Source organism: Choloepus didactylus, chromosome 6 (assembly GCF_015220235.1).
Source record: "Choloepus didactylus isolate mChoDid1 chromosome 6, mChoDid1.pri, whole genome shotgun sequence".
In the NCBI taxonomy this organism is placed as follows: domain Eukaryota; kingdom Metazoa; phylum Chordata; class Mammalia; order Pilosa; family Megalonychidae; genus Choloepus; species Choloepus didactylus.
In genome coordinates, this window is record NC_051312.1 from 105,014,195 (window position 1) to 105,026,721 (window position 12,527).

A 12,527-nucleotide genomic window follows, 5' to 3' on the forward strand; every position below is an offset into this window, starting at 1 on the left:
CTTGTAGCACTTTAATGTAACATCACTTTATTATTAAATATGAAGATGATGTGAAATGCAAAATTTTGTGTTTTTTTTCAGTTGTTTTTAAATGAAAATCGTCTCTTGGTGCCTATTACCTAGAATAGAGGATGTGGTTGATCACCTGCCTTGTGAGCTTGTGGAACTACAAGATTGTATGGGTGTGTGATTCCATCTTAATAGTCTAACGCAGGAACATAGTTTTCACATCATAAACAAACCCAGTTATCTACAGCGTACACATCTATCTGAAATATACTCTTCCCTCATCTTGAACAAGTAAAATCCTACTCATCAAATCTCAGGGAAAAAAAAAATCATCTCTTTTAAAGGGAAATCTCCCCTGATGCAGGACCAGATTTGGCCTTTCTTTATATGTGTATTCTCTATCATTAAGTCGAATAATTACACACAGATAAACATTCACACAGAACCAATCTATGTTATATTCTTTAGGTCTTCCATATTCTTAGTCTATTTTTTTTTTCATCTGTCAGATCCTTACAGTGCTGTATAAAAGTCTCTTGTTTCCACTGTGTTTCTAGCTAAATGTCCTAGTATATCTTGCAACTTTTTGCTTTATAAATTTTGTTGCTGTATTTTTTAGTGTATAGATATTCATATTAAAAATTTTTAATTGTGAATTATGACAGAATTAATAGTGAGCTTCCTTGTCACATTTAATCTTGCTGGCTTAAATTCTACCTAGTTTAATACCAATATCACAGATCCTGCTCTCTTAATGCTTTCAACTTCCTGTTTAACTTTGCCCTTCCTTTCATTTCTTGCATGTATAAATCATATTGTTTTCGATGTGTGTCTTCTGTACAGGACATAGTTGGGGCTTATATATTGAGCCTACAAGGAAATATTTTTCTTTTAAGTCAGTTAAGACCTTTTACATTTATATACTGCACATTTATTTTTTGCATGAATGTGTTCAATTTTACTTGCAATTGCATTTAAAGTAAATAGTGTATTCATTTATAGTGTCCAGTATAATCCTCCAAATCTGATTAACAAACTATGCTTTTAGCACTCTGATCATAAATTTAATATATCTTTCAGGAATATTAAATAATTATACATTTATTCTTTATTTCTTTTATTGTATAAATATATATATTTGCACAAAATTTCCCATCTTAACCAGTCTGAAGTGCACATTCCACTGGAATCTGTTATAATCAATCCCAATGTCGTGTTATCATCACCACTGTCCTTTATCAAGACTTTTTCATGACTCCAGGCAGAATCTCTGTACCTATTAAGCAATAATTCTCCATTTCTTTCTTCAGCCCCTTGTTGTCTCTAATCTTCTTTCTGTCCCTTGGTTAGCTTATTTTAGATATTTTATATAAGCGGAATCATACAATATTTGTCCTTTTGCATCTGACTTATTTCACTCAATGTAATGCTTTCAAGATTCCCTGATGTTGTAGCATGTATCAGAATTTCATTTCTTTTATCAGCTGAATAATATTGCACTGTATGTTTATACCACATTTTGCTTATTCATATATCTGTCTGTGGACACTTGGATAGTTTCCAGCTTTTGGCTATTGTTAGTAATGCTTCTATGAACATTGGTGTACAAATATCATTAGACTCCCTGTTTTCTAATTCCTTTGGGTGTATACCTATGAATGGAATTGCCAGGTCAAATAGTAATTCTATGTTTAATTTTCTGAGGCACCACCAGACTGTTTTCCACAGTGACTACCCATTTTACACTCCTGCCAACAATATTCAAGGGTTCCGATTTCTCTGAATTCTTGCCCACACTTGTTTTCCATTTTTTAAATAGCCATCGTAGTGGGGTGAAGTAGTAGTTCATTGTGGTTCTGATTTACATTTCCCTGAAGAGTAATGATATTGAACATCATTTCATGTACATTTTGACCATTTGTATATCTTTGGTAAAATATCTATTCAAGTTACTTGCCCATTTTTAAAATTAGGCTGTTTGTGTTTTTGTTGTTTTGTTATAGCAGTTCTTTATAAGCTCTGAGTATCAAATCTTTACCTGCAGAATGGGGAAAAGATTTGGAAACCATATAACTGATAAGGGTTTAATATCGAGAGTATAATAAGAACTCCTACAATTCAACAACAAAAGTACAAACAACCCAATTTTAAAATGAGCCAAGAGTTTAAATAGGCAATTCTCCAAAGATGATATTCAAATGTCCAATAAACTTGTGAAAAGTTGCTCAGTATCATTAGCCATTGGAGAAATGGAATTTAAACTATGAAATACTACTTCACACCCTACTGGATGACTATTAGAAAACCTGAAAATAAAAAGTGTTGGCAAGGATGTGGAGAAATTGGAATATTCATTCACTGTTGGTAGCGATGCAAAATGATACAGCCACTGTGGAAAACAGTTTGGTGGTTCCTCAGAAAGTTAAACAGGATTACCATACCACCTGGTAATTTCACGCCTAAGTATATACCCCAAAGAATTGAAAATAGTGACTTGGACAGATATTTGCATACCAGTGCTCATTACAGCTTTATTCACAATTGCCAAAAGATGGAAGCAACCCAAGTGTCCACCAACAGAAGAATAGATAAACAAAATTGTTATATACATACAATGGAATATTATTTAGCCATAAAAAGAAGTCCTGGTATATTCTACAACATGGAGGAAACTTGAAGAATCATGTTGAGTGAAATAAGCCAGGTACGAAAGGACAAAGATTGTATGATTTCTCTTATAATGGTGGAAGTTACTTCGTACGGTCAATGTACTTAACATCAAAGAATTGTCCATGTAAGATGGCTAAAATGGTTTTTGTTAATTATAGTCTACGATAATTAAAAACAAATAACTAATTAAAACAAAAACAAAACAAAATTAATTACACATTAACTGGGAGAATTTTATATGTAAATTACACGTTAATTAAAGTGACAAAAAATTCTCAGGGCCCCAAAGAGTTCTTTCTATGTGGGTTTTTAATATCATAAGTACCATCTTAAAAATTAAAACTCAAAAATATTGAAGTATTTACTTATTAAATCATTAAAAATAATTATAAAACCCTAACATGTAACATAAATATATTTTCCAAAACTACAACAATAAATAAGCTAGAAGAGTGGCAGTGCTTTATGTTTTTTTCAAACACTTAATACCTGGCTGAAGAGAATACATTCTTGCACGTGCTTCTCGGTTCAATCTTTTGTAATTTTACCTGGCATGCAGCCCCTGTAAACCTTTATTGTACATTCATGAGGAAGTAACAGTGCAAACGCAAGTAACATCTAAGTATTGTGATAAAAATTGTTTGATCTCATGGACCGCCCCCCCCCGGGTCTCAGGACCACACTTTGAGAACCCCTGCCATGAGGATCCATTCCCTGATCACCCTGTGGGGTTGGGGACGGAAGGGGATGCCTCAAGGTGTGGTGTTCTGGGCCCCTGTACACCTGCCTGTATCTCTTTCCTTCGTCTTTATCTCCAGCGCCCCAGAAACAGAAGGTGTTGCACAGTAGTCACCCACTGCCACCCTAATCGCACGGTCACTCTAAGGACAAAAGGGGCTCAGTTTCCCACCACTCTCTTCTCCCCACAACAGACTACAAGAAGCTACAGCGGGAGGCGGGGCAAGATGGCAGACTGGTGAGCTGTATGTTTTAGTTACTCCTCCAGGAAAGTAGGTAAAAAGCCAGGAACTGCGTGGACTGGACACCACAGAGCAATCTGTCTTTGGGCATACTTCATACAACACTCATGAAAACGTGGAACTGCTGAGATCAGCGAAATCTGTAAGTTTTTGCGGCCAGGGGACCCGCGCCCCTCCCTGCCAGGCTCAGTCCCGGGGGAGGAGGGGCTGTCAGCTCCAGGAAGGAGAAGGGAGAATTGCAGTGGCTGCTCTTACCGGAAACTCATTCTACTGATTCAAACTCCAACCATAGATAGACTGAGGCCAGACACCAGAGACTCTGAGAGCAGCCAGCCCAGCAGAGAGGAGACAGGCATAGAAAAAAAACAACACGAAAAACTCCAAAATAAAAGCAGAGGATTTTTGGAGTTCTGGTGAACACAGAAAGGGGAAGGGCGGAGATCAGGCCTTGAGGCGCATATGCAAATCCCGAAGCAAGGCTGATCTCTCTGCCCTGGGCACTTTTCCTTAATGGCCCTGGTTGCTTTGTCTATTAGCATTTCAATAACCCATTAGATCTCTGAGGAGGGCCGTTTTTTTTTTTTTTTTTTTTTTTTTTTTTTAAATCCTTTTTGCTTTTTCTAAAACAATTACTCTAAGAAGCTCAATACAGAAAGCTTCAAAGAATTGAAATTTGGGCACATCAAGTCAAGAGCAGAACTAAGAGAGCTCTGAGACAAAAGGCAATAATCCAGTGGCTGAGAAAATTCACTAAACAACACAACATCCCAAGAAAAGGGGGGTGTCCGCTCACAGCCACCATCCTGGTGGACAGGAAACACTCCTGCCCATCGCCAGCCCCATAGCCCAGAGCTGCCCCAGACAACCCAGTGTGACGGAAGTGCTTCAAATAACAGGCACACACCACAAAACTGGGCGTGGACATTAGCCTTCCCTGCAACCTCAGCTGAATGTCCCAGAGCTGGGAAGGGGGAGCAGTGTGAATTAACAGAGCCCCATTCAGCCATCATTTGAGCAGACTGGGAGCCTCCCAACACAGCCCAGCAGCCCAGAACTGCCCTGGGGGGACGGCACTCACCTGCGACATAGCACAGTCATCCCTCAACAGAGGACCCAGGGTGCACAGCCTGGAAGAGGGGCCCACTTGCAAGTCTCAGGAGCCATACGCCAATACCAAAGACTTGTGGGTCAGTGGCAGAGACAAACTGTGGCAGGACTGAACTGAAGGATTAGACTATTGCAGTAGCTTTAAAACTCTAGGATCATCAGGGAGATTTGATTGTTAGGGCCACCCCCCCTCCCCGACTGCCCAGAAACACGCCCCACATACAGGGCAGGCAACACCAACTACACACGCAAGCTTGGGACACCAATTGGGCCCCACAAGGCTCACTCCCCCACTCACCAAAAAGGATAAGCAGGGGAGATCTGGCTTGTGGAGAACAGGTGGCTCGTGGACGCCACCTGCTGGTTAGTTAGAGAAAGTGTACTCCACGAAGCTGTAGATCTGATAAATTAGAGATAAGGACTTCAACTGGTCTACAAACCCTAAAAGAACCCTATCAAGGTCAGCAAATGCCACGAGGCCAAAAACAACAGAAAATTATAAAGCATATGAAAAAACCAGACGATATGGATAACCCAAGCCCAAGCACCCAAATCAAAAGACCAGAAGAGACACACCTAGAGCAGCTACTCAAAGAACTAAAGATGAACAATGAGACCCTAGTACGGGATATGAAGGAAATCAAGAAGACCCTAGAAGAGCATAAAGAAGACATTGCAAGACTAAATAAAAAAATGGATGATCTTATGGAAATTAAAGAAACTGTTGACCAAATTAAAAAGATTCTGGACACTCATAGTACAAGACTAGAGGAAGTTGAACAACGAATCAGTGACCTGGAAGATGACAGAATGGAAAATGAAAACATAAAAGAAAGAATGGGGAAAAAAATTGAAAAACTCGAAATGGACCTCAGGGATATGATAGATAATATGAAACGTCCGAATATAAGACTCATTGGTGTCCCAGAAGGGGAAGAAAAGGGTAAAGGTCTAGGAAGAGTATTCAAAGAAATTGTTGGGGAAAACTTCCCAAATCTTCTAAACAACATAAATACACAAATCATAAATGCTCAGCGAACTCCAAATAGAATAAATCCAAAAAAACCCACTCCGAGACATATACTGATCACACTGTCAAACATAGAAGAGAAGGAGCAAGTTCTGAAAGCAGCAAGAGAAAAGCAATTCACCACATACAAAGGAAACAGCATAAGACTAAGTAGTGACTACTCAGCAGCCACCATGGAGGCAAGAAGGCAGTGGCACGATATATTTAAAATTCTGAGTGAGAGGAATTTCCAGCCAAGAATACTTTATCCAGCAAAGCTCTCCTTCAAATTTGAGGGAGAGCTTAAATTTTTCACAGACAAAGAAATGCTGAGAGAATTTGCTAACAAGAGACCTGCCCTACTGGAGATACTAAAGGGAGCCCTACAGACAGAGAAACAAAGACAGGACAGAGAGACTTGGAGAAAGGTTCAGTACTAAAGAGATTCGGTATGGGTACAATAAAGGATATTAATAGAGAGAGGGAAAAATATCGCAAACATAATCCAAAGGATAAGATGGCCGATTCAAGAAATGCCTTCACGGTTTTAACGTTGAATGTAAATGGATTAAACTCCCCAATTAAAGATATAGATTCGCAGAATGGATCAAAAAAAATGAACCATCAATATGTTGCATACAAGAGACTCATCTTAGACACAGGGACACAAAGAAACTGAAAGTGAAAGGATGGAAAAAAATATTTCATGCAAGCTACAGCCAAAAGAAAGCAGGTGTAGCAATATTAATCTCAGATAAAATAGACTTCAAATGCAGGGATGTTTTGAGAGACAAAGAAGGCCACTACATACTAATAAAAGGGGCAATTCAGCAAGAAGAAATAACAATCGTAAATGTCTATGCACCCAATCAAGGTGCCACAAAATACATGAGAGAAACATTGGCAAAACTAAAGGAAGCAATTGATGTTTCCACAATAATTGTGGGAGACTTCAACACATCACTCTCTCCTATAGATAGATCAACCAGACAGAAGACCAATAAGGAAATTGAAAACCTAAACAATCTGATAAATGAATTAGATTTAACAGACATCTACAGGACATTACATCCCAAATCAACAGGATACACATACTTTTCTAGTGCTCACGGAACTTTCTCCAGAATAGATCATATGCTGGGACATAAAACAAGCCTCAATAAATTTAAAAAGATTGAAATTATTCAAAGCACATTCTCTGACCACAATGGAATACAATTAGAAGTCAATAACCATCAGAGACTTAGAAAATTCACAAATACCTGGAGATTAAACAACACACTCCTAAACAATCAGTGGGTTAAAGAAGAAATAGCAAGAGAAATTGCTAAATATATAGAGACGAATGAAAATGAGAACACAACATACCAAAACCTATGGGATGCAGCAAAAGCAGTGCTAAGGGGGAAATTTATAGCACTAAACGCATATATTAAAAAGGAAGAAAGAGCCAAAATCAAAGAACTAATGGATCAACTGAAGAAGCTAGAAAATGAACAGCAAACCAATCCTAAACCAAGTACAAGAAAAGAAATAACAAGGATTAAAGCAGAAATAAATGAAATAGAGAACAAAAAAACAATAGAAAGGATAAATATCACCAAAAGTTGGTTCTTTGAGAAGATCAACAAGATTGACAAGCCCCTAGCTAGACTGACAAAATCAAAAAGAGAGAAGACCCATATAAACAAAATAATGAATGAAAAAGGTGACATAACTGCAGATCCTGAAGAAATTAAAAAAATTATAAGAGGATATTATGAACAACTGTATGGCAACAAACTGGATAATGTAGAAGAAATGGACAATTTCCTGGAAACATATGAACAACCTAGACTGACCAGAGAAGAAATAGAAGACCTCAACCAACCCATCACAAGCAAAGAGATCCAATCAGTCATCAAAAATCTTCCCACAAATAAATGCCCAGGGCCAGATGGCTTCACAGGGGAATTCTACCAAACTTTCCAGAAAGAACTGACACCAATCTTACTCAAACTCTTTCAAAACATTGAAAAAAATGGAACACTACCTAACTCATTTTATGAAGCTAACATCAATCTAATACCAAAACCAGGCAAAGATGCTACAAAAAAGGAAAACTACCGGCCAATCTCCCTAATGAATATAGATGCAAAATCCTCAACAAAATACTTGCAAATCGAATCCAAAGACACATTAAAAAAATCATACACCATGACCAAGTGGGGTTCATTCCAGGCATGCAAGGATGGTTCAACATAAGAAAAACAATCAATGTATTACAACACATTAAAAACTCGAAAGGGAAAAATCAATTGATCATCTCAATAGATGCTGAAAAAGCATTTGACAAAATCCAACATCCGTTTTTGATAAAAACACTTCAAAAGGTAGGAATTGAAGGAAACTTCCTCAACATGATAAAGAGCATATATGAAAAACCCACAGCCAGCATAGTACTCAATGGTGAGAGACTGAAAGCCTTCCCTCTAAGATCAGGAACAAGACAAGGATGCCCGCTGTCACCACTGTTATTCAACATTGTGCTGGAAGTGCTAGCCAGGGCAATCCGGCAAGACAAAGAAATAAAAGGCATCCAAATTGGAAAAGAAGAAGTAAAACTGTCATTGTTTGCAGATGATATGATCTTATATCTAGAAAACCCTGAGAAATCAACGATACACCTACTAGAGCTAATAAACAAATTTAGCAAAGTAGCGGGATACAAGATTAATGCACATAAGTCAGTAATGTTTCTATATGCTAGAAATGAACAAACTGAAGAGACACTCAAGAAAAAGATACCATTTTCAATAGCAACTAAAAAAATCAAGTACCTAGGAATAAACTTAACCAAAGATGTAAAAGACCTATACAAAGAAAACTACATAACTCTACTAAAAGAAATAGAAGGGGACCTTAAAAGATGGAAAAATATTCCATGTTCATGGATAGGAAGGCTAAATGTCATTAAGATGTCAATTCTACCCAAACTCATCTACAGATTCAATGCAATCCCAATCAAAATTCCAACAACCTACTTTGCAGACTTGGAAAAGCTAGTTATCAAATTTATTTGGAAAGGGAAGATGCCTCGAATTGCTAAAGACACTTTAAAAAAGAAAAACGAAGTGGGAGGACTTACACTCCCTGACTTTGAAGCTTATTATAAAGCCACAGTTGCCAAAACAGCATGGTACTGGCACAAAGATAGACATATAGATCAATGGAATCGAATTGAGAATTCAGAGATAGACCCTCAGATCTATGGCCGACTGATCTTTGATAAGGCCCCCAAAGTAACCGAACTGAGCCATAATGGTCTTTTCAACAAATGGGGCTGGGAGAGTTGGATATCCATATCCAAAAGAATGAAAGAGGACCCCTACCTCACCCCCTACACAAAAATTAACTCAAAATGGACCAAAGATCTCAATATAAAAGAAAGTACCATTAAACTCCTAGAAGATAATGTAGGAAAACATCTTCAAGACCTTGTATTAGGAGGCCACTTCCTAGACTTTACACCCAAAGCACAAGCAACAAAAGAGAAAATAGATAAATGGGAACTCCTCAAGCTTAGAAGTTTCTGCACCTCAAAGGAATTTCTCAAAAAGGTAAAGAGGCAGCCAACTCAATGGGAAAAAATTTTTGGAAACCATGTATCTGACAAAAGACTGATATCTTGCATATACAAAGAAATCCTACAACTCAATGACAATAGCACAGACAGCCCAATTATAAAATGGGCAAAAGATATGAAAAGACAGTTCTCTGAAGAGGAAATACAAATGGCCAAGAAACACATGAAAAAATGTTCAGCTTCACTAGCTATTAGAGAGATGCAAATTAAGACCACAATGAGATACCATCTAACACCGGTTAGAATGGCTGCCATTAAACAAACAGGAAACTACAAATGCTGGAGGGGATGTGGAGAAATTGGAACTCTTATTCATTGTTGGTGGGACTGTATAATGGTTCAGCCACTCTGGAAGTCAGTCTGGCAGTTCCTTAGAAAACTAGATATAGAGCTACCATTCGATCCAGCGATTGCACTTCTCGGGATATACCCGGAAGATCGGAAAGCAGTGACACGAACAGATATCTGCACGCCAATGTTCATAGCAGCATTATTCACAATTGCCAAGAGATGGAAACAACCCAAATGTCCATCAACAGATGAGTGGATAAATAAAATGTGGTATATACACACGATGGAATACTACGCGGCAATAAGAAGGAACGATCTGGTGAAACATATGACAACATGGATGAACCTTGAAGACATAATGCTGAGCGAAATAAGCCAGGCACAAAAAGAGAAATATTATATGCTACCACTAATGTGAACTTTGAAAAATGTAAAACAAATGGTTTATAATGTAGAATGTAGGGGAACTAGCAGTAGAGAGCAATTAAGGAAGGGGGAACAATAATCCAAGAAGAACAGATAAGCTATTTAACGTTCTGGGGATGCCCAGAAATGATTATGGTCTGTTAATTTCTGATGGATGTAGTAGGAACAAGTTCACTGAAATGTTGCTATAGTATGTAACTTTCTTGGGGTAAAGTAGGAACATGTTGGAAGTTAAGCAGTTATCTTAGGTTAGTTGTCTTTTTCTTACTCCCTTGCTATGGTCTCTTTGAAATGTTCTTTTATTGTATGTTTGTTTTCTTTTAAATTTTTTTTCATACAGTTGATTTGAAAAAAGAAGGGAAAGTTAAAAAAAAAAAAAAGAAAAAAGACAAACAAGGATAAAAAAAAAACAAAAAAAAAAAAAAAAAAAAGGTGTTGTGCCCCCTTGAGGAGCCTGTGGAGAATGCAGGGGTATTCGCCTACCCCACCTCCATGGTTGCTAACATGACCACAGACATAGGGGACTGGTGGTTTGATGGGTTGAGCCCTCTACCATAAGTTTTACCCTTGGGAAGACGGTTGCTGCAAAGGAGAGGCTAGGCCTCCCTGTATTTGTGCCTAAGAGTCTCCTCCTGAATGCCTCTTTGTTGCTCAGATGTGGCCCTCTCTCTCTGGCTAAGCCAACTTGAAAGGTGAAATCACTGCCCTCCCCCCTACGTGGGATCAGACACCCAGGGAAGTGAATCTCCCTGGCAACGTGGAATATGACTCCCGGGGAGGAATGTAGACCCGGCATCGTGGGATGGAGAACATCTTCTTGACCAAAAGGGGGATGTGAAAGGAAATGAAATAAGCTTCAGTGGCAGAGAGATTCCAAAACGAGCCGAGAGATCACTCTGGTGGGCACTCTTACGCACACTTTAGACAACCTTTTTTAGGTTCTAAAGAATTGGGGTAGCTGGTGGTGGATACCTGAAACTATTAAACTACAACCCAGAACCCATGAATCTCGAAGACAGTTGTATAAAAATGTAGCTTATGAGGGGTGACAGTGGGATTGGGAATGCCATAAGGACCAAACTCCACTTTGTCTAGTTTATGGATCGATGTGTAGAAAAGTAGGGGAAGCAAACAAACAGAAAAAGGTACCTAGTGTTCTTTTTTACTTCAATTGCTCTTTTTCACTCTAATTATTATTCTTGTTATTTTTGTGTGTGTGCTAATGAAGGTGTCAGGGATTGATTTAGGTGATGAATGTACAACTATGTAATGGTACTGTAAACAATCGAAAGTACAATTTGTTTTGTATGACTGCGTGGTATGTGAATATATCTCAATAAAATGATGATTAAAAAAAAAAAAAAAAAAAAAGTAATGGCAAATTGTCAACATGAAAACTTAGTAGAACTACTTGGTTTTTCTAGTGATGGTGGTGACCTCTGCTTAGTGTATGTTTACATGCCCAATGGATTATTGCTTGACAAACTGTCTTGCTTGGATGGTACTCCACCATTTTCATGGCACATGCAATGCGAGATTGTTCAGGGTGCAGCTAATGGCATCAGTTTTTTACATGAAAACTATCATATTCATAGAGATATTAAAAGTGCAAATATCTTACTAGAAGAAGCCTTTGTAGCCAAAATATCTGACTTTGGCCTTGCACGGGCTTCTGAGAAGTTTGCTCAGACAATCATGACTAGCAGAATTGTGGGAACAACAGCTTACATGGCGCCTGAAGCTCTATGAGGAGAAATAACACCCAAATCTGATATCTACAGTTTTGGTGTGGTTTTACTAGAAATAATAACTGGACTTCCAGCTATGGATGAACACCATGAACCTCAGTTATTATTAGATATCAAAGAAGAAATTGAAGATGAAGAAAAGACAATTGAAGATTATATTGATGTGAAGATGAATGATGTTGATTCCACTTCAGTTGAAATTATGTACTCTGTTGCTAGTCATGTCTTCATGAAAAGAAAAATAAGAGACCAGACATTAAGAAGGTTCAACAGCTGCTGCTAGAGATGAGAGTCATGATTTCTTAAAACCTATTAGAATAGACGTTCAGCTTTTTACATACAGCTATCAAAACCATTTGCTATAAACTAAAATTTTTTGTAAACACAATTCCTTATCTTTAACAATGCAATACGGTGCAGTTCAGTGGTTTTTCAAAGCTCATACTGAACCCCAGACATATAGAACAGATACAAGTAGAGCCATGTATCAGTGCTTGGCCCCACTCTCTTAGTGTCACCCTCACTTCCTACAGTTATCCCTAATACTTCTCCTTGGAACTTTAGTGCTTCATCAAACACAATTTGAAAACAGGATTAGCAAATAGAGCACTGGGCTAGATAGTGCCAAAATCCTTGGTCTGATGCCAGACTCCACTATTAAT

General features: G+C 38.0%; 1 pseudogene; it reads left to right on the forward strand.

Moving 5' to 3' along the window:
- Positions 1-2,734: 2,734 nt before the first annotated feature.
- Positions 2,735-12,171, forward strand: LOC119537233 (annotated as a pseudogene).
- The last annotated feature ends 356 nt before the right edge of the window (positions 12,172-12,527 follow it).